Genomic DNA, 24,307 nt, shown 5'->3' on the forward strand with positions numbered 1-24,307 from the left:
GACTCCACAAGAAAACCTACAGAATCAACTAACCTGTGCCCATAGGAGCTCACAGTGACAGAACCACCAACCAAACAGCATGTATGGGATGGACCTAGACCCCCTACATACATGTAACAGATGTACAACTTAGTCTTCATGTAGGACCCCTAACAAGTGGAGCAGGGCTATCTCTGACTACATTGCCTGCTTTTGAACTTTCCCCCCTAACTTTGCTGCCTCTTGTGGGCTCAATAAGAGAATATGAGCCCAGTTCTACTGCAACTTGATATGCCAAAGTAGTTGGCTATTCATGGGATGCTTCCTCTTCTCTGAAGAGAAAGGGAGATGGAGGGAGGGGAGGGATCAGGGAAGGACTGGGAGGAGAAGAGGGAAGGCAAGTTGTGATCAGGATGCAAAGTGAATTAATTAATTAATTCTTTAAAAGTAAGGTAAATAATTGCAAATAATGGGATCTTGCAATTTAGGATAAAGATATGTCGGAGAACCCATTGAAGCTGATAAATATGAATCCTCAGATTCTCAAGGGGTTTTCTCATCTAAAGACTCTACCCTCATACTCACCCCTTGAAATTCTACCTTTTCATCTTTGAATGAATAAATTAATCCTTCACTGTTTGCTAAACTAGCACTTTCATCTGGAGAGAATGCCAGACAAGACAGCTCTGATGTCTCTCAGGGCCCATCACTGGATACCTCTATACCTATACCCAGACTCAAGGTAAAGCAGACTTAAGGTAAAGAGGAGAGGTAGACCGTGTGTTCCATGAGAAGGTGTACTATACTACTAAGGAGTTTCATAGTTTTGCTAACTCATTCAATCAGAAGTCTGGGGAATATGTGTGAGAATAAATTTTAAGGGTGTGGGATAGTAGTGGAAGGAACATATAAATGGATCAGGCTGAGTTTTTTTTTATATGAGTGAGCCTTTGAATGGAAGTTCCAAGTTTAATATGAGAACCTGCAGAGTTAAAAAGGGTCTCAAAAATTTGAGTCGTTGGCTGAAGTATTTGTCAAAAGATGGCCTACTGAAAAGGGACTGGAGATGCCTAAGATCCCTCAGCTTAGTGCTGATGAAGGGATTTTTAAGGCTCAGATCGCAATGTTAGAATTGGTGTGCTGTGTAAAACCTAATCCTCCGCAATAGGAAGGTCCAGAATATATGCCCTTCGCTAACCCTATAAGACATGAAATAGTGAGAGGGGCACCAGCACATCTGAAGAACGTTGTTGTCACCATTCATCATGTTCAAGACCTTAGGGTTGAAACTGCTGCTGCTGCTGCTGCTGCTGCTTCATTGAACAAATTAAATGAAATGGCTTTTAATGCTCTAAGGGAGCAGGGGCCAGCTGGAAGCACTGAATCACCGAAGGCAAGGGTATCATACTTATCATAAGGCAGAACAAAGTAATGTACATAATTTCTTAACCCATAATATGCCTTCAGCACAGTCGAAGTGGACTTCATGGTGGTATGACTTGTATGGAGCTTTAGTAATGGCTAATCAACCATTGTATTTCCAGGCATGAAATAGTTAAGAAGTCTACTGAATCTTTGTTTGATATATATATATATATATATATATATATATATATATATATATATATATATCACAAAAATTCTCAAGTAAAGGGAAGAATAAATTGGATTATAGCAAAAGGGAATCTCCATCCATGAATAAATTTCCAGACTTGAGCCAGTTTGTAGACCCAGAACCCCTTAAATGAAGGGATGGCCATGTATCCCTGAGGAAAGATCTTAATATAATATCCAAAAAGTATACTGTTAACCTTTCTCTATTCCTTATCCAGAGGGACCTACATCTTGTTACAATGGTTCCTCATTACACATTGAGGGAAAGGAACCAGACTTTCCAGAGTACATTGGATACTGTCTCTGAATTGATGCTGCTTCTGGGAGATTCCAAAACACATTGTGGCTATTCAGTTAGAGACTTAGGCAGGTCAGATGATTACTGGAGTTCTGGCTATAGTCTAACTCATAATAGGTCCAGTATATCTCCTAGCTCATCCTTTGGTTATTTTCCCCAGTCCTAGAATGTATAATTGAGGTAGATACACTTAGAAATTTTCAGGATTCTTACATTGGGTCCTTGACCCCTGGAATGAGGGCCATTATGATTGGAAAAGCTAAATGGCAGCCTTTAGAGCTTTGCCAAGGAAAATAATGAATCAAACCCAGTATCACATCCCTGGAGGAATTCCACTGTCTGGAATTGGAAAATACCAGTGGCTGGTGGTTCTCACTGCATCTCTCCTGCTGGCCAGTAAGGCAGACAGGTGGATTGTGGAGACTGCCAGACAACTGACTATTGAAAATTCAATCAGGTAGTGACTCTGATTGCTGCTGTTCTACCAGACATGGCGCTCTTACTTGAGCAGACTATCATCTCTCTTTGTACATGGTATGTAGCTATTAATCCAACAAATACTTTTTTTTCTGCAACTGTCCATTAGGACCACAAGAAGCAATTTGTTTTCAACTGGCAAGGCAGCCCTATACTTTTAACATTTTACTGTGCCATGATTTAGAAGGAATCTCAATCATCTCTTCCATAAAATATCATATTGATGTAGTATATTGATGACATTATGCTGATTAGACCAAGTGAACAGGAGGTAGCAACCACTTTTGACTCATTGTTCACACCCCACATGAATATCAGAGAATGGGAAATAAATCCAATCAACATCCAAAGGCCTTCGGCCTCAGTGAAATTCTTAGGAGTGCAGTGATGTTGGGCATGCAGAGATATTCCTTCCTAAAGAAGGAAAGTTATTGCACCTAGCCACTGCCAATACCAAAGAAGAAAGACAATGTTTAGTGGCCTATTTAGGTTCTGAGACAGCACATTCCTCACTTGGATGTGTTACTCAGTCTATATACCAAGTGACTTGGAAAGTTGCTAACTTTGTATGGGGCCTGGAACAGGAAAAAGGCCCCTCAACAGGTTCAGGTTGTTCTTGGATCACATGCTCCAGCAGACCTGATGGTATTTGAGGTGTCAGTGGCAGATGGAAATGCTGTTTGAGACCTTTGGGAAACCCCTATAGGTTGACAATTGGTTACCAAGTTACCATGGAACCCGAGCTGCACATCATGAGCTGAGAATTATTTGATCCATCAAGTCACTGCACAGCAGTTGTCCATTATTACATGGAAGTGGTATATAGGTTATCAGGCCCAAACAGGTCCTGAAGGCACAATCAGGTTACATTAATATGTTGCCCGACGGCCTATGGTTTCTACTGTTACAATGCTATCTGATGTCAAGAGTATACCTGTAGCCCCATGGGGTGTGTCTATGATCAGTTGACTAAGGAATAGAAGACTGGGGCCTGGTTTACTTATGTACAGTATGCAGGCACCACCAAAAGTGGACAGCCACAACATTACAACTCCTTTCTGGGACAACCATGAAAGACACCTGCTAAGGGAAATCTTTGCAGTGGGCACAACTTCAGGCAGTACACATGATTATACATTTTGTTTGAAAGGAGAAATGGCCAGATATGTTCACTGATTCATGGGATGTAGTCAATGGACTGGATAGATTGTCAGAGACTTGAAAGGGGTATTATAGAAAAATGATGAGGAAAACATCTGGGGAATAAGTATGTGGATAGGTCTCTCCAAATATGTGGAAGATGTGAAGATAATTGTGTCTCGTGTAAATGCTTATCAAAGGTGAATTTAGCTGAGGAGGAGTGACCGAGTCTGGGGATAGTCAATCTTTCCTGCCTTCCATTCCTGTCATTGCCCAATAGGTCCATAAACAAAGTGGTCATGGGGTAGAGATGGAAATTATGCATGGGCTCAATAACATGAACTTCCACTCACCAAGGTGGACCTGGATACTCTACTGCTGAGTGACAGGTCTGCCAGCAACAGACACCAAGAGTGAGTCTCAGATATGGCATCATTGCATGGGGTGATCAGCCAGAGACCGGGTGGCAGGTTGAGTATATTGAACCCCTTCCTCCATAAAAAAGACAATGTATTGTCTTTACTGAAGTAGATATTTGTTCTTGTTATGTTATGCAAATGCCTTTCCAGCATGTAATGCTCCTGTCGAAACTGCCATCTACCAAATTAGAATGCCTAATCCACTATCATAGTATCCCACACAGTATCTGCTTCTGTGAATTACTCACTTCACAACCATAGAAGTGTGACAGTGGGCCCATGATCACGGAATCTACTGGTCTTACCATGTTCCCCACCATCCTTTAGCAGTTGGGCTGATAGAAAGATGGAATGACTATTTGAGTGACAAGAATTAGGTGGCAGCAGCCTGGAGGGATGGGGGTAGGGTTATTCCAAAGGCAGTATATACTTTGAATCAGCCTCTGATATATGGTATATTTTCTCTTATAGCCAGAATCAAGGGGTATAAATAAGAATAGTTATACTAGCAGCCCTACTAACCCATTAAAAAATATCGCTGCTTGTTCTTATGATATTAAGTTCTTCTGGCATAAAAATTTTAGTTCCATAGTGGGGAGTGCTCCTTCTAGAAGCCACAATAAGCATTCCATTGAACTGAATGCTTAGGTTTCCCCCTGGCCACTTTGCACTTCTATTGCTTTTAGGCCAAAAGGCTATTAAAGGAATAACAGTGTTAAGATGGGTGATTGGTCTAGATCAGCATGGATAAATCTATTGCTTCTACACAATCGAGGTAGAAAATTTTATTTCTGAAATTCCCCAGATCCTTTCCGGCATTTCTTGGTCCTACCATATCCTGTGATTAAAGTCAATGGGAAACTACAAAAGCCTAATCCAGGCAGGATGACAAAGGGCACAGACCTGTCAGGAATGAAGGTATGATCATCTGGTCCTCTTTCTTTTTTTTTTTTTTTTTTTTTTTTGGTTCTTTTTTTTTTTCGGAGCTGGGGACCGAACCCAGGGCCTTGTGCTTCCTAGGCAAGCGCTCTACCACTGAGCTAAATCCCCAACCCCTCTGGTCCTCTTTCTTAACACTTGCTAAGGTTCCTGCCAAGGGTGGAGAAATATAGAAAGGGCAGTAGAGGAAGGAAGTATAAATATTAGCTAAGACCACATGACAATTTGTAGAAAAAAAGCATTATAATTGACATGAATGTTTCTCTCTTATTTTGTTGAGACTCAAAATGACATGCATGGAATGCACTCACTAATAAGTGGATATTAGCCCCAAAAGTACAGAATTCCCAGGATACAATCCACAGAACTCAAGAAGGCTAACAAGCTGAAGGGTCCAAGTGAGGATACCTCAATTCCACTTGAGAGGGAGAAGAAAGCAATCACAGGAGGAGGTGGAGGGTGGGAGGGACCTGGATGAGAACAGTGACAGCAAGGGGAAGAAGGGAACATGATCATGTATTGGGGGGAGACAAGACTAAAGCCCTGGATGGTGAGCAGAAAAAATTGAAACAGGCAACCATGGAAGAAGATAGGAGGTGGGGGGAACCTCTAGAATGTACTAGAGACCTAATAGGTGAGAAACTCTCAGAACTCATCTAAAGCGGGACCTTGGATGGAATGCCCTATAGTGGGGAGAGCCCGCCTCCAGTAGAAAGACGGGGCATGAAGTGAAGGGATATGGTTATCATTCCATAGTCAAAAGTCTCTGACTCAGAATTGTCCCTGTCTGAAAGAACTGCAGGAACAAAAATGGAGAAGATCCTGAGGACAAGGAGGTTCAGTGACTGGCCTAAATTGGGATCCAACACAGTGGGAGGCCCCAAGGTCTGACACTATTACTGATGCTATGGTGTGCTTAAAAGCAGGAGCCTAGCATGACTGCCCAACAAGCAGCTGAAAAAGTCAGATGCCAATATTTAAACCCAACCAGTGGATAGAATCTCTTGACCCCTTTGGTTGAATTAGGGAAAAGCTGGACGAAGCTGAGGATAAACGGGACCCTATAGGAGGACCAGCAGTTTCAACTAACCTGGGCCCTGGAGATTGCTCTGACACTGAGCCACCAACCAGGCAGCATACACCAGCTGTTAAAGACAAAATTATAGAAGAAAACTTCCCTAACCTGAAGAAAGAGATGCCCATAAACATACAAGAAGCCTACAGAACTCCAAATAGATTGGACCAGAAAAGAAATTCCTCCCATCACATAATAGTTAAAACAACCAATGCACAAAACAAAGAAAGAATATTAAAAGCAGTAAAGGGAAAAGGACAAGTGAATTATGAAGGCAGACCTATCAGAGTTACACCAGACTTCTTACCAGAGACTATGAAAGCCAGAAGATCCTGGACAGATGTCATACAGACCCTAAGAGAACACAAATGCCAGCCCGTTACTGTATCCAGTAAAACTTTCAATTAACATAGGTGGAAAAACCAAGATATTCCATGACAAAACCAAATTTACACAATATCTTTCTACAAATCCAGTCCTACGAAGGATAGTAGATGGAAAACTCCAACACAAGGAGAGAAACTACACTATACAGAAAGCAAGAATATAATTTCCTTGCAATGAAACCAAAAGAGAGACAAACATAATTCCACCTCTCTCAATGAAAATAACAGAAAGTGACAATCACTATTCCTTAATATCTCTTAACATCAACAGACTTGATTCCCCAATAAAAAGATATAGACTAACAGACTGGATACCTAAAGAGGACCCAGCATTTTGCTGCAGGAAACACACCTCAGAGCCAAAGACAGACACTACCTCAGAGTAATGGCTGGAAACAATTTTCCAAGGAAATGGCCGGAAGAAACAAGCTGGAGTTGCCATTTATTTTAATATCAAATAAAATTGACTTTCAACCAAAAGTCATTAAAAAAGATAAGGAAGGACACTTCATATTCATCAAAGGAAAAATCCACCAAGATGAACTCTCAATCCTATGCTTCAAATGCAAGGGCACCTACATTCATAAAAGAAACCTTGGGAGGGGGGAGGGAGATGTTTGCCCGGAAACCGGGAAAGGGAATAACATTCGAAATGTATATAAGAAATACTCAAGTAAATAAAAAAAAAAAAGAAAAGAAACCTTAATAAAGCTCAAAGCACACATTGCACCTCACACAATAATAATAGGAGATTTCAAAACCCCACTCTCATCACTGGACAGATCATGGAAACAGAAACTAAACAGAGACATAGAGGAACTAACAGAAGTTATGAACCAAATGGATTTAACAGATATTTATAGAACATTACATCCTAAAAGAAAAGGATATACCTTCTTCTCAGCACCTCATGTGTCCCGCGCTATCGTCTCGCCAGCAAGAACACGCAAGGACACACAGATCCTTCTGCAGCAAAGCGTTTATTACATCTTGAAGAGGAGAGAGCTGGGGCCCAGAAAGGCGCTGCTTATAAAACCCTAGCACAGCGCGCCCACACCTGATTGGTCGCTTACCCATGATCTCATAGGCACGCCCCGGAGTGGGCAAAGACCTGGCGCGAACACACTCTTGCACATGCGCACACAGCTAACTTCCTGAAAGGAAGTCGGGCTGGCACGGCGGAAGCCAGCGCCATCTTGTGATGGCGAATGTTATTGCGGCTTTCCACATCCATGGAACCTTCTCTAAAATTGACCATATAATCAGCCACAAAACAGTCCTCAACAGATACAGGAGGATAGAAATAATCCCATGCATCCTATCAGATTACCATGCACTGAGACTGGTCTTCAGTAGCAACAATAAAGACAGAAAGCCCACATATACATGGAAGTTGAACAATGTTTTACTCAATGACAACTTGGTCAAGGAAGAAATAAAGAAAGAAATTAAAGACTTCTTAGAATTTAATGAAAGTAAAGATACAACACTCCCAAATTTATGGAACATAACGAAAGTGGTACTAAGAGGAAACTCATAGCTCTGAATGCCTGCAAAAAGAAACAGGAGATACCATATGTCAGCAGCTTGACAAATTCCTTCTATGAAGCCACAATTACTCTTATACCTAAACCACACAAAGACCCAACAAAGAAAGAGAACTTCAGACCAATTTCCCTTATGAATATTGATGCAAAATACTCAATAAAATTCTTGGAAACCTAATCCAAGAACACATCAAAATGATCATCCATCATGATCAAATAGGCTTCATCCGAGGGATGCAGGGATGGTTTAATATATGAAAATCCATCAATATAATGCACTATATAAACAAACTCAAAGATAAGAACCACATGGTCATTTCATCAGATTCTGAGAAAGCATTTAACAAAATTCAACACCCTTTCATGATAAAAGTCCTGGAAAGATCAGGAGTTCAAGGCCCATATCTAACCATAGTAAAAACAATATACAGCAAACCAGTAGCTAACATCAAACTAAATGGAGAGAAACTTGAAGCAATCCCACTAAAATTGGGAACTAGACAAGGCTGCCCACTCTCTCCCTACTTATTCAATATAGTACTCGAAGTCCTAGCCAGAGCAATCAGACAGCAGACAGCGAAAGGAGGTCAAAGATATACAAATTGGAAGGGAAGAAATCAAAATATCACTATTTGCAGATGATATGGTAGTGTACTTAAGCAATCCCAAAAGTTCCACCAGAGAACTACTTAACCTGATAAACAACTTCAGCAAAATATCGGGCATAAAATTAACTCAAACAAACCAGTAGCCTTCCTCTACTCAAAGGATAACAGGCTGAGAAAGAAATTAAGGAAATGACACCCTTCACAATAGTCCCAAATAATATGAAATATCTTGGTATGACTTTAAACAAGCAAGTGAAAGATCTGTATGACAAGAACTTCAGGTCTCTGAAGAAAGAAATTGAGGAAGATCTCAGAAGATGGAAAGATCTTCCATGCTCATGTGTTGGTGGGATCAATATAGTAAAGATGGCCATTTTACCAAAAGCAATCTACAAATTCAGTGCAATCCCCATCAAAATTCCTACTCAATTCTTTATTGAGATAGAGAGAGCAATTTGCAAATTCATTTGGAATAACAAAAGACCCAGGACAGCAAAAGATATTCTCAACAATAAAAGTTTCTGGGGGAATCACCATCCCTGACTTCAAGCAGTATTACAGAGTAATAGTCATAAAAACTGTATGGTATTGGTACAGAGACAGGCAGGTAGATCAGTGGAAAATAATTGAAGACCCAGAAATGATCCCACACGCCTGTAGTCATTTTGTCTTTGACAAAGGAGCTAAAACCATCCAATGGAAGAAAGATAGCATTTTCAACAAATGGTGCTGGTTCAACTGGAGGTCAGCATGTAGAAGAATGCAAATCAATCCATTCCTATCATCATGTACAAAGCTTAAGTCCAAGTGGATCAAGGACCTCCACATCAAAGTAGATACACTCAAACTAATAGAAGAAAAGGTGGGGAAGAGTCTCAAATACATTGGCACTGGGGAAAATTTCCTGAAAAAACACCAATGGCTCATGCTATAAGATCAAGAATCGACAAATGGGACCTCATAAAACTGCAAAGGTTTTGTAAAGCAAAAGACACTGTCGTTAGAACAAAATGGCAACCAACAGATAGGGGAAAGATCTTTACCAATCCTACATCTGAGAGAGGACTAATATCCAAAATATACAAAGAACTCAAGAAGTTAGACTTCAGAGAGCCAAATAACCCTATTAAAAATAGGGTACATAGCTAAACAAAACATTCTCAACAGAGGATTATCAAATGGCCAAAAAGCATTTAAAGAAATGTTCAACATCCTTAGTCATCAGGGAAATGCAAATCAAAACAACCCTGAGATTCCACCTTGAACCAGTTAGAATGGCTAAGGTTAAAAAATCCAGGCGACAGCAGATGCTGGCAAGGATGTGGAGAAAGAGGAACACTCCTCCATTGTTGGTGGGATTGCAAACTGGTACAACCACTCTAGAAATCAGTCTGGAGTTTCCTTAGAAAATTGGACATTGAACTACCTGAGGACCCAGCTATACTTCTCTTGGGCATATACCCAAAAGATGCCCCAATATACAACAAAGACACATGCTCCACTATGTTCTTAGCAGCCTTATTTATAATAGCCAGAAGCTGGAAAGAACCCAGATGCCCTTCAACAGAGGAATGGATACAGAAAATGTGGTACATCTACACAATGGAATACTACGCAGCTATCAAAAACAATGACTTCATGAAATTCATACGCAAATGGAATGAACTGGAAAATATCATCCTGAGTGAGGTTACACAATCACAGAAAAACACACTTGGTATGCACTCATTGTAAAGTGGATATTAGCCAAAAAGCTCGAATTAACAAAGACGCAATCCACAGACCACAGGAAGCTCAAGAAGAAGAAGAATGACCAAAATGCAGATGCTCCCACTCCTTCTTAAAATGGGGGAAAATATCCATAAGAGGGACTATGGAAGCAAAGTTTAGAGCAGCAACTCAAGGAATGGACATTCAGAGCCTGACCCACATGTGATCCATATATATACAGCCACAAAATCTAGATAAATTTGATGAAGCTAAAAAATGCATGCTGAAAGGGACCAGATATAGCTCTCATCCAGAGCATGTCCAAATCAGAGGTCAATGCTAGCAGCAAACCACCAAACTGAGAATGGGGAATTAGTGGAAGTATTAAAAGAGGTGAAGGAACTTGCAACCCCATAAAAACAACAATGCCAACCAACCAGAACTTCCAGGGACTAAACCACTACTGAAAGACTATACATGGACTGACCCTGGGCTCCAACTTGAGAATAGCCTTGTTGGGGCACCAGTGCAAGGGGAAGCCCTTGGTCCTGCCAAGGTTGGACCCCCAGTGAGGGGAACATAGGGGGGCAATAGAGGGGATGTATGGGGGAATACCCGTATGGGAGAGGGGAGGGGAGGGAATGGAGGCTAATGGACAGGAAACCAGGGAGAGGAATAAGTTTGAAATGTAAGTAAAGAAATATATCGGTGCACGGAAGCCCCCGGAAATGGCGGCACTGATCTTCCTGGTTGCTGCCACCGCAAAAAGCTCGTGGGCAGCACCCCGCGAGTGAACTTGAGACTCGGGACCACAGGTAAGACCAACTTTTCTGCTGCAAGAGACCTTCCTGGTGAACTCGGGACACACAGAGGCAGAATTCCTCTAGGACTGGGCACTTCCTGTGTTTACCGGGAGTCCCAAACCCGAGGATCAAGGCCCGCAGCAGCTCTCTGCTCCCAGACCCCGTGGGAGAGAGACCTCACTGCCTGGTCAGGTGGGCACTCCCGAGGCTGCAGAGCGGAGGAGACCACCAACACTGCCCACCCCTGCCCACATCCCTGGCCCAAGAGGAAACGGTATGAGGCCTCTGGGTTCCCGTGGAGGAGGGCCCAAGAGCAGCAGGACCGCTGATTCTGAGACACCGCCAGAACCTGAAGGGATCTACCGGATAAAGAGTTCTCTGCACCTAAATCCCATGGGAGGGAGAGCTAAACCTTCAGAGAGGCAGACACACCTGGGAAACCAGAAGGGACTGCACTCTGCACACATCTCGGACGCCAGAGGAAAACACCAAAGGCCATCTGGAACCCTGGTGCACTGAAGCTCCCGGAAACGATGGCACAGATCTTCCTGGTTGCTGCCGCCACAGAGAGCTCGTGGGCAGCACCCCGAGAGCGAACTTGAGCCTCGGGACCACAGGTAAGACCAACTTGTATGCTGCAAGTGACCTGTCTGGTGAACTCAAGACACAGGACCACAGGAACAGCTGAAGACCTGTACAGAGGAAAAACTACACGCACGAAAGCAGAACACTCTGTCCCCATAACTGGCTGAAAGAAAACAGTAAAACAGGTCTACAGCACTCCTGACACACAGGCTTATAGGGACAGTCTAGCCACTGTCAGAAATAGCAGAACAAAGTAACACTAGAGATAATCTGATGGTGAGAGGCAAGCGCAGGAACCCAAGCAACAGAAACCAAGACTACATGGCATCATCGGAGCCCAATTCTCCCATCAAAACAAACATGGAATATCCAAACACACCAGAAAAGCAAGATCTAGTTTCAAAATCATATTTGATCATGATGCTGGAAGACTTCAAGAAAGACGTGAAAAACTCCCTTAGGGAAACACAGGAAAACATTAATAAACAAGTAGAAGCCTACAGAGAGGAATCGCAAAAATCCCTGAAAGAATTCCAGGAAAACCTAAATAAACAAGTAGAAGCCCATAGAGAGGAGTCACAAAAATCCCTGAAAGAATTCCCGGAAAACACAATCAAATAGTTGAAGGAATTAAAAATGGAAATAGAAGCAATCAAGAAAGAACACATGGAAACAACCCTGGATATAGAAAACCAAAAGAAGAGACAAGGAGCTGTAGATACGAGCTTCACCAACAGAATACAAGAGATGGAAGAGAGAATCTCAGGAGCAGAAGATTCCATAGAAATCATTGACTCAACTGTCAAAGATAATGTAAAGCGGAAAAAGCTACTGGTCCAAAACATACAGGAAATCCAGGACTCAATGAGAAGATCAAACCTAAGGATAATAGGTATAGAAGAGAGTGAAGACTCCCAGCTCAAAGGACCAGTAAATATCTTCAACAAAATCATAGAAGAAAACTTCCCTAACCTAAAAAAAGAGATACCCATAGGCATATAAGAAGCCTACAGAACTCCAAATAGATTGGTCCAGAAAAGAAACACCTCCCGTCACATAATAGTCAAAACACCAAACGCACAAAATAAAGAAAGAATATTAAAAGCAGTAAGGGAAAAAAGTCAAGTAACATATAAAGGGAGACCTATCAGAATCACACCAGATTTTTCGCCTGAAACTATGAAGGCCAGAAGATCCTGGACTGATGTCATACAGACCCTAAGAGAACACAAATGCCAGCCCAGGTTATTGTATCCTGAAAAACTCTCAGTTAACATAGATGGAGAAACTAAGATATTCCATGACAAAACCAAATTTACACAATATCTTTCTACAAATCCAGCACTACAAAGGATAATAAATGGTAAAGCCCAACATAAGGAGGCAAGCTATACCCTAGAAGAAGCAAGAAACTAATCGGCTTGGCAACAAACAAAGAGAAGAAAAGCACACAAACATAACCTCACATCCAAATATGAATATAACAGGAAGCAATAATCACTATTCCTTAATATCTCTGAACATCAATGGCCTCAACTCCCCAATAAAAAGACATAGATTAACAAACTGGATAGGCAACGAGGACCCTGCATTCTGCTGCCCACAGGAAACACACCTCAGTGACAAAGACAGACACTACCTCAGAGTGAAAGGCTGGAAAACAACTTTCCAAGCAAATGGTCAGAAGAAGCAAGCTGGAGTAGCTATTCTAATATCAAATAAAATCAATTTTCAACTAAAAGTCATCAAAAAAGATGAGGAAGGACACTTCATATTCATCAAAGGAAAAATCCACCAAGATGAACTCTCAATCCTAAATATCTATGCCCCAAATACAAGGGCACCTACATACGTAAAAGAAACCTTACTAAAGCTCAAAACACACATTGCACCTCACACAATAATAGTGGGAGATTTCAACACCCCACTCTCATCAATGGACAGATCATGGAAACAGAAATTAAACAGTGATGTCGACAGACTAAGAGAAGTCATGAGCCAAATGGACTTAACGGATATTTATAGAACATTCTATCCTAAAGCAAAAGGATATACCTTCTTCTCAGCTCCTCATGGTACTTTCTCCAAAATTGACCATATAATGGGTCAAAAAACGGGCCTCAACAGGTACAGAAAGATAGAAATAATCCCATGCGTGCTATCAGACCACCACGGCCTAAAACTGGTCTTCAATAACAATAAGGGAAGAATGCCCACATATACGTGGAAATTGAACAATGCTCTACTCAATGATAACCTGGTCAAGGAAGAAATAAAGAAAGAAATTAAAAACTTTTTAGAATTTAATGAAAATGAAGGTACAACATACCCAAACTTATGGGACACAATGAAAGCTGTGCTAAGAGGAAAACTCATACCGCTGAGTGCCTGCAGAAAGAAACAGGAAAGAGCATATGTCAGCAGCTTGACAGCACACCTAAAATCTCTAGAACAAAAAGAAGCAAATACACCCAGGAGGAGTAGAAGGCAGGAAATAATCAAACTCAGAGCTGAAATCAACCAAGTAGAAACAAAAAGGACCATAGAAAGAATCAACAGAACCAAAAGTTGGTTCTTTGAGAAAATCAACAAGATAGATAAACCCTTAGCCAGACTAACGAGAGGACAGAGAGAGTGTGTCCAAATTAACAAAATCAGAAATGAAAAGGGAGACATAACAACAGATTCAGAGGAAATTCAAAAAATCATCAGATCTTACTATAAAAGCCTATATTCAACAAAACTTGAAAATCTGCAGGAAATGGACAATTTCCTAGACAGATACCAGGTACCGAAGTTAAATCAGGAACAGATAAACCAGTTAAACAACCCCATAACTCCTAAGGAAATAGAAGCAGTCATTAAAGGTCTCCCAACCAAAAAGAGCCCAGGTCCAGACGGGTTTAGTGCAGAATTCTATTAGACCTTCATAGAAGACCTCATACCAATATTATCCAAACTATTCCACAAAATTGAAACAGATGGATCACTACCGAATACCTTCTACGAAGCCACAATTACTCTTATACCTAAACCACACAAAGACCCAATAAAGAAAGAGAACTTCAGACCAATTTCCCTTATGAATATCGACGCAAAAATACTCAATAAAATTCTGGCAAACCGAATCCAAAAGCATATCAAAAGAATCATCCACCATGACCAAGTAGGCTTCATCCCAGGCATGCAGGGATGGTTTAATATACGGAAAACCATCAACGTGATCCATTATATAAACAAACTGAAAGAACAGAACCACATGATCATTTCATTAGCTGCTGAGAAAGCATTTGACAAAATTCAACACCCCTTCATGATAAAAGTCCTGGAAAGAATAGGAATTCAAGGCCCATACCTAAACATAGTAAAAGCCATATACAGCAAACCAGTTGCTAACATTAAACTAAATGGAGAGAAACTTGAAGCAATCCCACTAAAATCAGGGACTAGACAAGGCTGCCCACTCTCTCCCTACTTATTCAATATAGTTCTTGAAGTTCTAGCCAGAGCAATCAGACAACAAAAGGAGGTCAGAAAAGAAGAAGTCAAAATATCACTATTTGCAGATGATATGATAGTATACTTAAGTGATCCCAAAAGTTCCACCAGAGAACTACTAAAGCTGATAAACAACTTCAGCAAAGTGGCTGGGTATAAAATTAACTCAAATAAATCAGTAGCCTTCCTCTACACAAAAGAGAAACAAGCCGAGAGAGAAATTAGGGAAACGACACCCTTCATAATAGACCCAAATTATATAAAGTACCTCGGTGTGACTTTAACCAAGCAAGTAAAAGATTTGTACAATAAGAACTTCAAGACACTGAAGAAAGAAATTGAAGAAGACCTCAGAAGATGGAAAGATCTCCCATGCTCATGGATTGGCAGGATTAATATAGTAAAAATGGCCATTTTACCAAAAGCGATCTACAGATTCAATGAAATCCCCATCAAAATACCAATCCAATTCTTCAAAGAGATAGACAGAACAATTTGCAAATTCATCTGGAATAACAAAAAACCCAGGATAGCTAAAACTATCCTCAGCAATAAAAGGACTTCAGGGGAAATCACTATCCCTGAACTCAAGCAGTATTACAGAGCAATAGTGATAAAAACTGCATGGTATTGGTACAGAGACAGACAGATAGACCAATGGAATAGAATTGAAGACCCAGAAATGAACCCACACACCTATGGTCACTTGATTTTTGACAAAGGAGCCAAAACCATCAAATGGAAAAAAGATAGCATTTTCAGCAAATGGTGCTGGTTCTACTGGAGGTCAACATGTAGAAGTAAGCAGATCGATCCATGCTTATCACCCTGTACAAAGCTTAAGTCCAAGTGGATCAAGGACCTCCACATTAAACCAGACACACTCAAACTAATAGAAGAAAAACTAGGGAAGCATCTGGAACACATGGGCACTGGAAAAAATTCCTGAACAAAACACCAATGGCTTATGCTCTAAGATCAAGAATCGACAAATGGAATCTCATAAAACTGCAAAGCTTCTGTAAGGCAAAGGACACTGTAGTTAGGATAAAACGGCAACCAACAGATTGGGGAAAGATCTTTACCAATCCTACAACTGATAGAGGCCTTATATCCACAATATACAAAGAACTCAAGAAGTTAGACCGCAGGGAGACAAATAACCCTATTAAAAATGGGGTTCAGAGCTAAACAAAGAATTCACAGCTGAGGAATGCCGAATGGCTGAGAAACACCTACGGAAATGTTCAACATCTTTAGTCATAAGGGAAATGCAAATCAAAACAACCCTGAGATTTCACCTCACACCAGTGAGAATGGCTAAGATCAAAAACTCAGGTGACAGCAGATGCTGGCAAGGATGCGGAGAAAGAGGAACACTCCTCCATTGTTGGTGGGGTTGCAGACTGATACAACCATTCTGGAAATCAGTCTGGAGGTTCCTCAGAAAATTGGACATTGAATTGCCTGAGGATCCAGCTATATCTCTCTTGGGCATATACCCACAAGATGCTCCAACATATCAAAAAGACACGTTACCACTATGTTCATCGCAGCCTTGTTAAAATAACAAGAAGCTGGAAAGAACACAGATGCCCTTCAACAGAGGAATGGATACAGAAAATGTGGTACATCTACACAATGGAATATTACTCAGCTATCAAAAACAACGGCTTTATGAAATTCGTAGGCAAATGGTTAGAACTGGAAAATATCATCCTGAGTGAGCTAACCCAATCACAGAAAGACATACATGGTATGCACTCACTGATAAGTGGCTATTAGCCCAAATGCTTGAATTACCCTAGATGCCTAGAACAAATGAAACTCGAGACAGATGATCAAAATGTGAATGCTTCACTCCTTCTTTAAAAGGGGAACAAGAATTCCCTTGGCAGGGAAGAGAGAGGCAAAGATTAAAACAGAGAATGAAGGAACACCCATTCAGAGCCTGCCCCACATGTGGCCCATACATATACAGCCATCCAATTAGACAAGATGGATGAAGCAAAGAAGTGCAGACCGACAGGAGCCGGATGTAGATCTCTCCTGAGAGACACAGCCAGAATACAGCAAACACAGAGGCGAATGCCAGCAGCAAACCACTGAACTGAGAATAGGTCCCCTATTGAAGGAATCAGAGAAAGAACTGGAAGAGCTTGAAGGGGCTCGAGATCCCATATGTACAACAATGCCAAGCAACCAGAGCTTCCAGGGACTAAGCCACTACCTAAAGACTATACATGGACTGACCCTGGACTCTGACCCCATAGGTAGCAATGAATATCCTAGTAAGAGCACCAGTGGAAAGGGAAGCCCTGGGTCCTGCTAAGACTGAACCCCCAGTGAACTAGACTATGGGGGGAGGGCGGCAATGGGGGAAGGGTTGGGAGGGGAACACCCATAAGGAAGGGGAGGGGGGAGGGGGATGTTTGCCCGGAAACCGGGAAAGGGAATAACACTCGAAATATATATAAGAAATACTCAAGTTTAAAAAAAAAAGAGTTGAAAAAAAAGAAATAATATCTAATAAAAATGTTTTTAAAAGTGTAGTCAGCGGAGCTAGCTCTGTCCTCTGCTCCTGCAGTCCCCCAAACGATGCTACTTACTTCATAGTCATCCCTGCCTCACAGATACCACCAGATGAGAACAAGAGGAAGGTTTGGGGCAAGCTACAAAAAAAAAAAAAAAAAAAAGAGAGACTGCAGAAACTGTATGTAGATTATATTAAAATGCTGTACCATTTGATGCAATGAATTTGAGCATCTGGGGCATCCTCTGGCATCCAAGAACCTCCTTCTTCCAAGTGGAGGAGCTGCGTACATGAAAATCTTTTTACCATATTACCTGTCTTGAAGCAATGATTCCATTAATACCGTAACAGAATCCTTCCTTCCTGTAACAGAATCCCGAATAACACCCTGCTACATCTCCTAACTTCTTGCTCTTTCCTCAAATGTCGCAAAGGATCAGCCTTCCTTGCAGAGCTCACTCAGATACTAAAGACTTAACTAGCTACTTCCAGGCCATCTGAGCTGCGCGTGCGTGCGCGGGGACCCTCCCTCGCCTCGCTGGCTGGTCGGTGACCTGATCCTCTTTGGTGGATCTCGTGGTGGTTTTATTTTCTCAGCAACATCTCCGCCCCCTTCTGCTGTAGCTGAATCTTGTGAGTAAGATTCCTAGGGCCCCAGTCCCATGTCAAGGTTTGTGCAAGGCCCAGTCAGCTTGAAGTTTGGAACCGGGACCTCTGTCGGAAGGAATGGGACGTGGCCGGACAGCGGTTTGGCCTCGTTCCCCTCCACCTTTGGACAGCTTGGGGAGGTGCTGAGGTAGGTGAGAGGACTTGTGCCACAGTGACCTGAGGGAGTACTTGGGCACTTGGATTCAGCTGCGTAGATCCTACCACTGGTATTTCTCTTCAACGCTGGTGACAAGGTCGGAGCAATTAGTATGTGAGCCCTCATTCTGTCCCTCGAGCTTTCTGCCAGAATTGGAAGGAGATAGGTAGGGTTTATAGTTTGGTTTCAGGTTAGCCTTGGTGAATATGGAACGCGCGTTGGAGCTGCAGGGATGGAAGGATTTTTGTTTATCGTATGCACTAGAAAGTCTGTCATGGACTAGAATGCCAGAGTGTTTAAAAGAGCATTCACTGCAAGCAGTGTTCCCTGACCTGGTTTTTGTTTGTTTTTAAGCTAATCTATGCCCTCCAGCGGTATAAAGTGGAATAATTCTTTAAAACACTACTGTTACTCTTACCATTCCGAGAAATTGTGAACTCATTAACTTCAGCCACTTGACAAATCTTTAAGGAACCTCACTCAGTTTAAGGTAATCTGCTTCCGTGTGTGTGATTAGTGTTAGAGACCTGATTTTAACAGAGCTCAGATTGGATCTTTTTCCTAAGCCTACTTTCTTTTCTGCAATGGGCTTTTAGTCCCGCTGATGTGGAAAGAGCTAATAGAATGTTCCTGGCACATAAGTGCTAGGTAAATATTAATCGTTGTCATAGCCCTGCTGTGTTTACAGTTTATCTCCCATACGTTTGTTTGTTTGTTTGTTTGTTTTACCCTTTCACATTTGTATCTTTCGAATCAGATATCATGTAGCCCAAGCTGGCTTTTTACTCAACTGAGTATTAAAGGATGGCCTTAAACTTCTGATGCTTTTTCCTCACCCCTAAGAATGCTGGAGTTGCAGATGTGCACTGCCACACCCATTTTATGTGGTGCTGAAGACAGAAGCCAGGGCTAGGCAGGGTAGGCAGGGACTGAGCTCCATCATCAGTCCCTTACTATTTCAGTTTTCCTATGGAGACAGTTCTATACATGAGCACTTCTAAGGTCGGAGGAAGCCATGTAGTAATCTGTACCGAGGAGTAAGAAGTCAGAGGGAGCTAACTGAGAGCTTGCCTCAGAAAACTAGAAGGAAGGAAGGAGGGAAGCCAGCCAGCTAGCCAGCCAGTCAGCCTGAAATCCTGTTCCGTGCTTTTAATTCTGGTTCTGTAGAGGTATTGATAGGCGGATCACTTGAGTGCACTGGCCAGTTAGCCTAGCGTACTTCACAAGTTCCAGGCTGTGAGAGATACTATCTCAAGAGAGAGAGAGAGAGAGGAGAGAGAGAGAGAGAGAGAGAGAGAGAGAGAGAGAGAGAGAGAGAGAGAGAAAATGAGAATCAAAAGAAAAAAGGACATAATATTCTCTGGCAACCAATCACACTTGAGATTCCCTACCCATCTCAGGTAGAAAAGAAAGATTAAGCTTGCTCTACTTTCTAGCCTGTACCATATCTGTTTTGTTAACATCGGGTACTATCCAGCTTCCTTGGCCTCTTCTAGGCTACCCCTCTCAGGCTTAACCTTGTCCTCCAGGCTAAGAGGTGTTTTTGCTTTGTTTTTGCATAAGAGTATTTGCATGTCAGGCATGAACTTTAAGGCTGAGCTATATTCCAGCTCCTACCCTATATATCATTATTATTATTGTTGTTGTTGTTGTTGCTGCTGTATTCCAACCCCTCCCCTATTACATTATTGTTGTTGTCCTTGGTAGTGGTGGTGGTGGTTTGTTTAGACAAGGCCTGGAATTCATACTCTTACTGAGTCAGCTTCCTCAGTGCTGAGATTACAGGCATGCTCTGTTACATGAAGAAGATTTGTTTGTTTGTTTGTTTGTTTGTTTGTTTGGTTAGTTTTTGAAGATAATCCAAGTAGCCAAACTTTTATTTAGTTATGGTATACGGCTGCATTAGAATGTAAACACATAATATGTCGTCATGGGGAGTCTTGTTTTTTAACTTCTCATTGATTCTTTATGAGTTTCACATCATGCACCCTGACCCCACTCACCTCCCCACCCCTCCACATCTGCCCTTGCAAACTTCACCCCCACAGAAAACAAACAAATATCGCCGTGGAGGCTGCAGTGCGTTACACAGTGAACCCCTTTGCTCAAACAGTTTTTCTTTCAAATATTCAGTGCAGTGAGTCATGTGTCTGGTCTGAGGTTTCTGGCTTCTACTCTATTAATACTAGATCCTCACTGGGACTCCTCTCAGATATCCTGTGTCACGGAGACTCTGCAGCTTTGGATCTGCAGGACCCACCCCTCCGTGTGCTCCAACAGTTCATAAATGGGGTAGATGTTGGGATGGGCCCACTAAAAGCCCTGGATCTGGACCTGGGTAGCAGCTGAATTATTCATCCCGCCAGCTCTCCTGCTTTGCCAAGGTGAAGGGTGGCACCAGTTCTCCTGCCTGAGGCCTCTGGAAAGAGCCCTGGGGCCAAATGTCCCACAGTGTGCAGGTGGCAAGGGGGACAGGGGACATTAAGAGTTTTAACATGGAGCAGCTCTCCTTATCCATTTACAAGTTCTGTCCTTTGGTGATCAGTTAACTGTTTGGGAAGAGAAAAATTGGCCTTATTTTTGACTAACCTATTAATATTTAAATGATTAATGGATGGTGTAAAACATTTCCCAGGAGATATAAGTATATTTTTAAAATGACGGTCAGGCGAGATTATGTAGACTAAAAATTTTGGAGACTAGGAGAAGCCTGCTTAACTCTCATAGCTCCACCCACATTGTAAAGAAAGTTTATTTCTGCAACTACAAAGGATAGAAATGCCCCAAGTCACCTTCCCGTCCCATCCCCCTTGAAGTCTGATGGTAGCAGGTGACGGAAGGACAGAAAGCACTAGACTTTGAGAACCCAGAGTGATAGGAAGAACACTTGTGAACAGTCGGCAATTTAATTCTGCCCTCACCATCTTCTCCCACGGCATCATGGGTAAAATAATTTATCTGCGTTACATACAAAGGGACACTACTTCTTAGGTTTATAAGAACACCGTTGTCTGCCTATCGGTGCACTGTGGCCCGGGTGTAGCGTGAGTGGACTGTAACTGGCAGTGTGGTAACTACGGTTGCAGTGCCAAGCAAGTGGCTGGATGGTTTTCCAAAACGGCACTGTGATGCTGCAGGATCCAATATCTGTGCCTTCTGTTAGCCTCTTCTCCCGCTCCTTGTTCTTTCTGAGTGCAAGACTTTTTAGAGACTTCTTACAGTTCCAAAAAGGTGTTTCACTTTGTTTTGTGTGTGTCAGGTTTCAGATTAAACTCTATTTTATCGTTACGTTTTTATTCTTTCTCGAAGAGGCTAAAGTCCTGAACGCTTGTTCTCACCTCTTTGTGTGATTTGTGAACGTTGTTAGAGCTTTCTGATAGCCACGGGTTTCACTTTGGGGTCTAGAACTTCATGGAAGCATAGTGAATGTTAGTGCTCCTCAGTGTAACTTTTAGTCCCCTATATCTTTTAAAAAAATATCTTATCATTTGCATATATGCCAGAGTGTGATTGTGGAGGTCAGAGGAGGGCTTCTGGGAGTCCTCCTTCCTCCCCGGGGTCCAGGGCTGAAACTTGGGTTATTAGACTCTGTAGCAAGTGCCTCCCTCTGCCTCACCATTTCCCTAGTACCAGTCAGTTAAGATCTTGATCTCAGATTAGAAGACAAGATATCGTCTACTCATGTTTTCAAGGGCAAGATATCCATTTGAAATATTTTCTGAAGTGGATCATAGGGAGTAAGAATGCTATCACAGTGGTTTCAAGTGGTTATCTTCAAGAGATAACCAGGGTGGGAAATGCTTTTGGTTTTGGTCTTACCTAATGATTTGAACTCTTGGTCTTTTTTTCAGTCAAGTCTTGAGTTATATGTCATAAAGATGTTTTGTTCATTAGAAAAGAGAAATCCTGGGTGGAGGAGATGCCTCAGTGAGCCACACAGGCCTGATGACCTTCAGAACCCGTGTGAAGCTGAAACAGTAGCACAAGCATGTATGTGGAGGTGTCCTTGCACACGCAGAAGCACACACACACACACACACACACACACGCACATGCACACACACGCACAGCTCCTACCAGCTGAGTTATATGTGTAATGTTAGCAGTGAGAAGGCAGAAGCAAGAGGATGGTCATTCAAAGCAGTTGTGAGTTAAAGGCCGGATAGGACAAACAAATGAGTCTGTGCGAATGCAAGGCTAGCCCGGATGCACAGTGAGATGCTGCCTCAAAAGGAAAAACAACTCCACTGCTGTTTGGGGTAGTTCTTGAATCTGGCTCTGCCTTTCCTATCACAGGGTTAATGTGAAATGGGACAGCATAGAAGACTGAAGATGGGAAAGAAGTCATAAGAAGCTTCCCTGAGGACCTTTGAGGGGAAGAGCGTCTCACATTAAGAGAGGCCTAGACCTGACCGTGAGTCATCGGGTGGTGCCTGCAGAGCCATGGACAAATATGAGGTGGTGGGGCAGCTCTGATGTCTCACACTGTGGGTCACTCAGGATGCAGACTCAGGAATAGGAGAAGCAGGCTTACTTATGCACTCTGTAGTGTTCTCTAAGTCAAACCACGTGAGGAGGTATCAGCAACCAAGTGAGGTTAGCAGAAAGCTGTCAGCTCTAGCTAACAGAGCAACATGATAAGACCTGAAACTGACGTGATATCTAAAATCATGAAGCCAGTCTCCAGTATGGAAGGCCTGGACTTGAATCCAGGTCTTCTGCTTTATGGACCACTGTTGTTTCCCCTGAAGTCCACTGGGTGATCTTCTAACTCCTGGGATGGGTTGGACTTCTGTCCTTAGACTCCATTGACACTAGGCAAGAGTCTATATAGGCTTTCTTTCCTCCTTGGTACTCTGCTGATCTACACACTGACCTCTGTGAGGTTTTATAAAATGCACATAGTTCCTAGAGGTTTAGAATATAGTTTCTTAGGTTACAAGCAAAAAGTAATTCATTGTAATGATAGCAATTCATTGTAATGACTTTCATTCGTGGTTTATGACCTGTTTGCTTCTTCATTTATTAGGACAAATTCTACCTTGATTATTCTACAAATTCTATCTGAAAGAAAGGAGAGAAAAGAATGGGCAAAAAGTGATCCACAGTTGAGATCTGTGGCTATGCCTCCTCTCAATATATCTCTGTGAAGCTGGTTCAGCCTGAATCACAATTTAAGAATTATTTGTCTACAGATGTCCCCACCTTAAATAAATGTCTATTGTAACCATTGTTGGGATGTTTGAATTCAAACTCTTATTTTGATAACGGAGTTCACTTTTCTGACCACTTCATCTAGACTCTCTAATGTGTTCTTAGTTGCTGCTTAACTGCTTGGAGATGACAGGGCCGCCTTAGTCATTTCTTCATTGGCTAGATAACCAGCGAGGACACAGCATTTCATACAGGGTGCATGGTCAGCTTCAGATTCTCTTTGTAGGTTTGAGACACTGGAAAGTCATACAGATGGGGGAAGGGAGGACCAGCTCTGAACAGATAGCAGCTTCCAAAGGAACCAAAGGAAAGAAGGGAAGGTTTACCCTGGGTTCCCAGGACTGGGGACATGGCCTCACCCAACACTGCTCTCTACCTCGATTGATTTTGCATCCTGCCATTCAGAAAGAAATTATGTATGAATCCTAACCTGGACTTATGAAACTTCTTGTATGTACAGGTGCACATGCCCCAGTGCTAATCAATATGTAGGCTAAAATATTTACAAATAAAATATTAGGAAAATGGGGAAAAACATGAAGACAAACCATACTTTCTTTTGAATGCTTCTTTTAGAACTGAGCTGGGCATAGTGAACTCGTCTTTAATCCTAGCACCAAGGACACGGGCAAGTCTGGTCTACATAGAGAGTTACAGAACAGTGAGGGCCACATAGA

At 42.1% G+C, this 24,307-nt stretch overlaps 1 long non-coding RNA gene across 1 annotated transcript; it reads left to right on the forward strand.

Moving 5' to 3' along the window:
- Positions 1-18,119: 18,119 nt before the first annotated feature.
- Positions 18,120-23,648, forward strand: LOC103692300 (uncharacterized). Its single transcript, XR_592418.4, has 3 exons — positions 18,120-18,407; positions 22,713-22,830; positions 23,446-23,648. It is a non-coding gene; the product is annotated as an uncharacterized LOC103692300 (long non-coding RNA).
- The last annotated feature ends 659 nt before the right edge of the window (positions 23,649-24,307 follow it).

Source organism: Rattus norvegicus, chromosome 5, assembly GCF_036323735.1.
Source record: "Rattus norvegicus strain BN/NHsdMcwi chromosome 5, GRCr8, whole genome shotgun sequence".
NCBI lineage: Eukaryota > Metazoa > Chordata > Mammalia > Rodentia > Muridae > Rattus > Rattus norvegicus.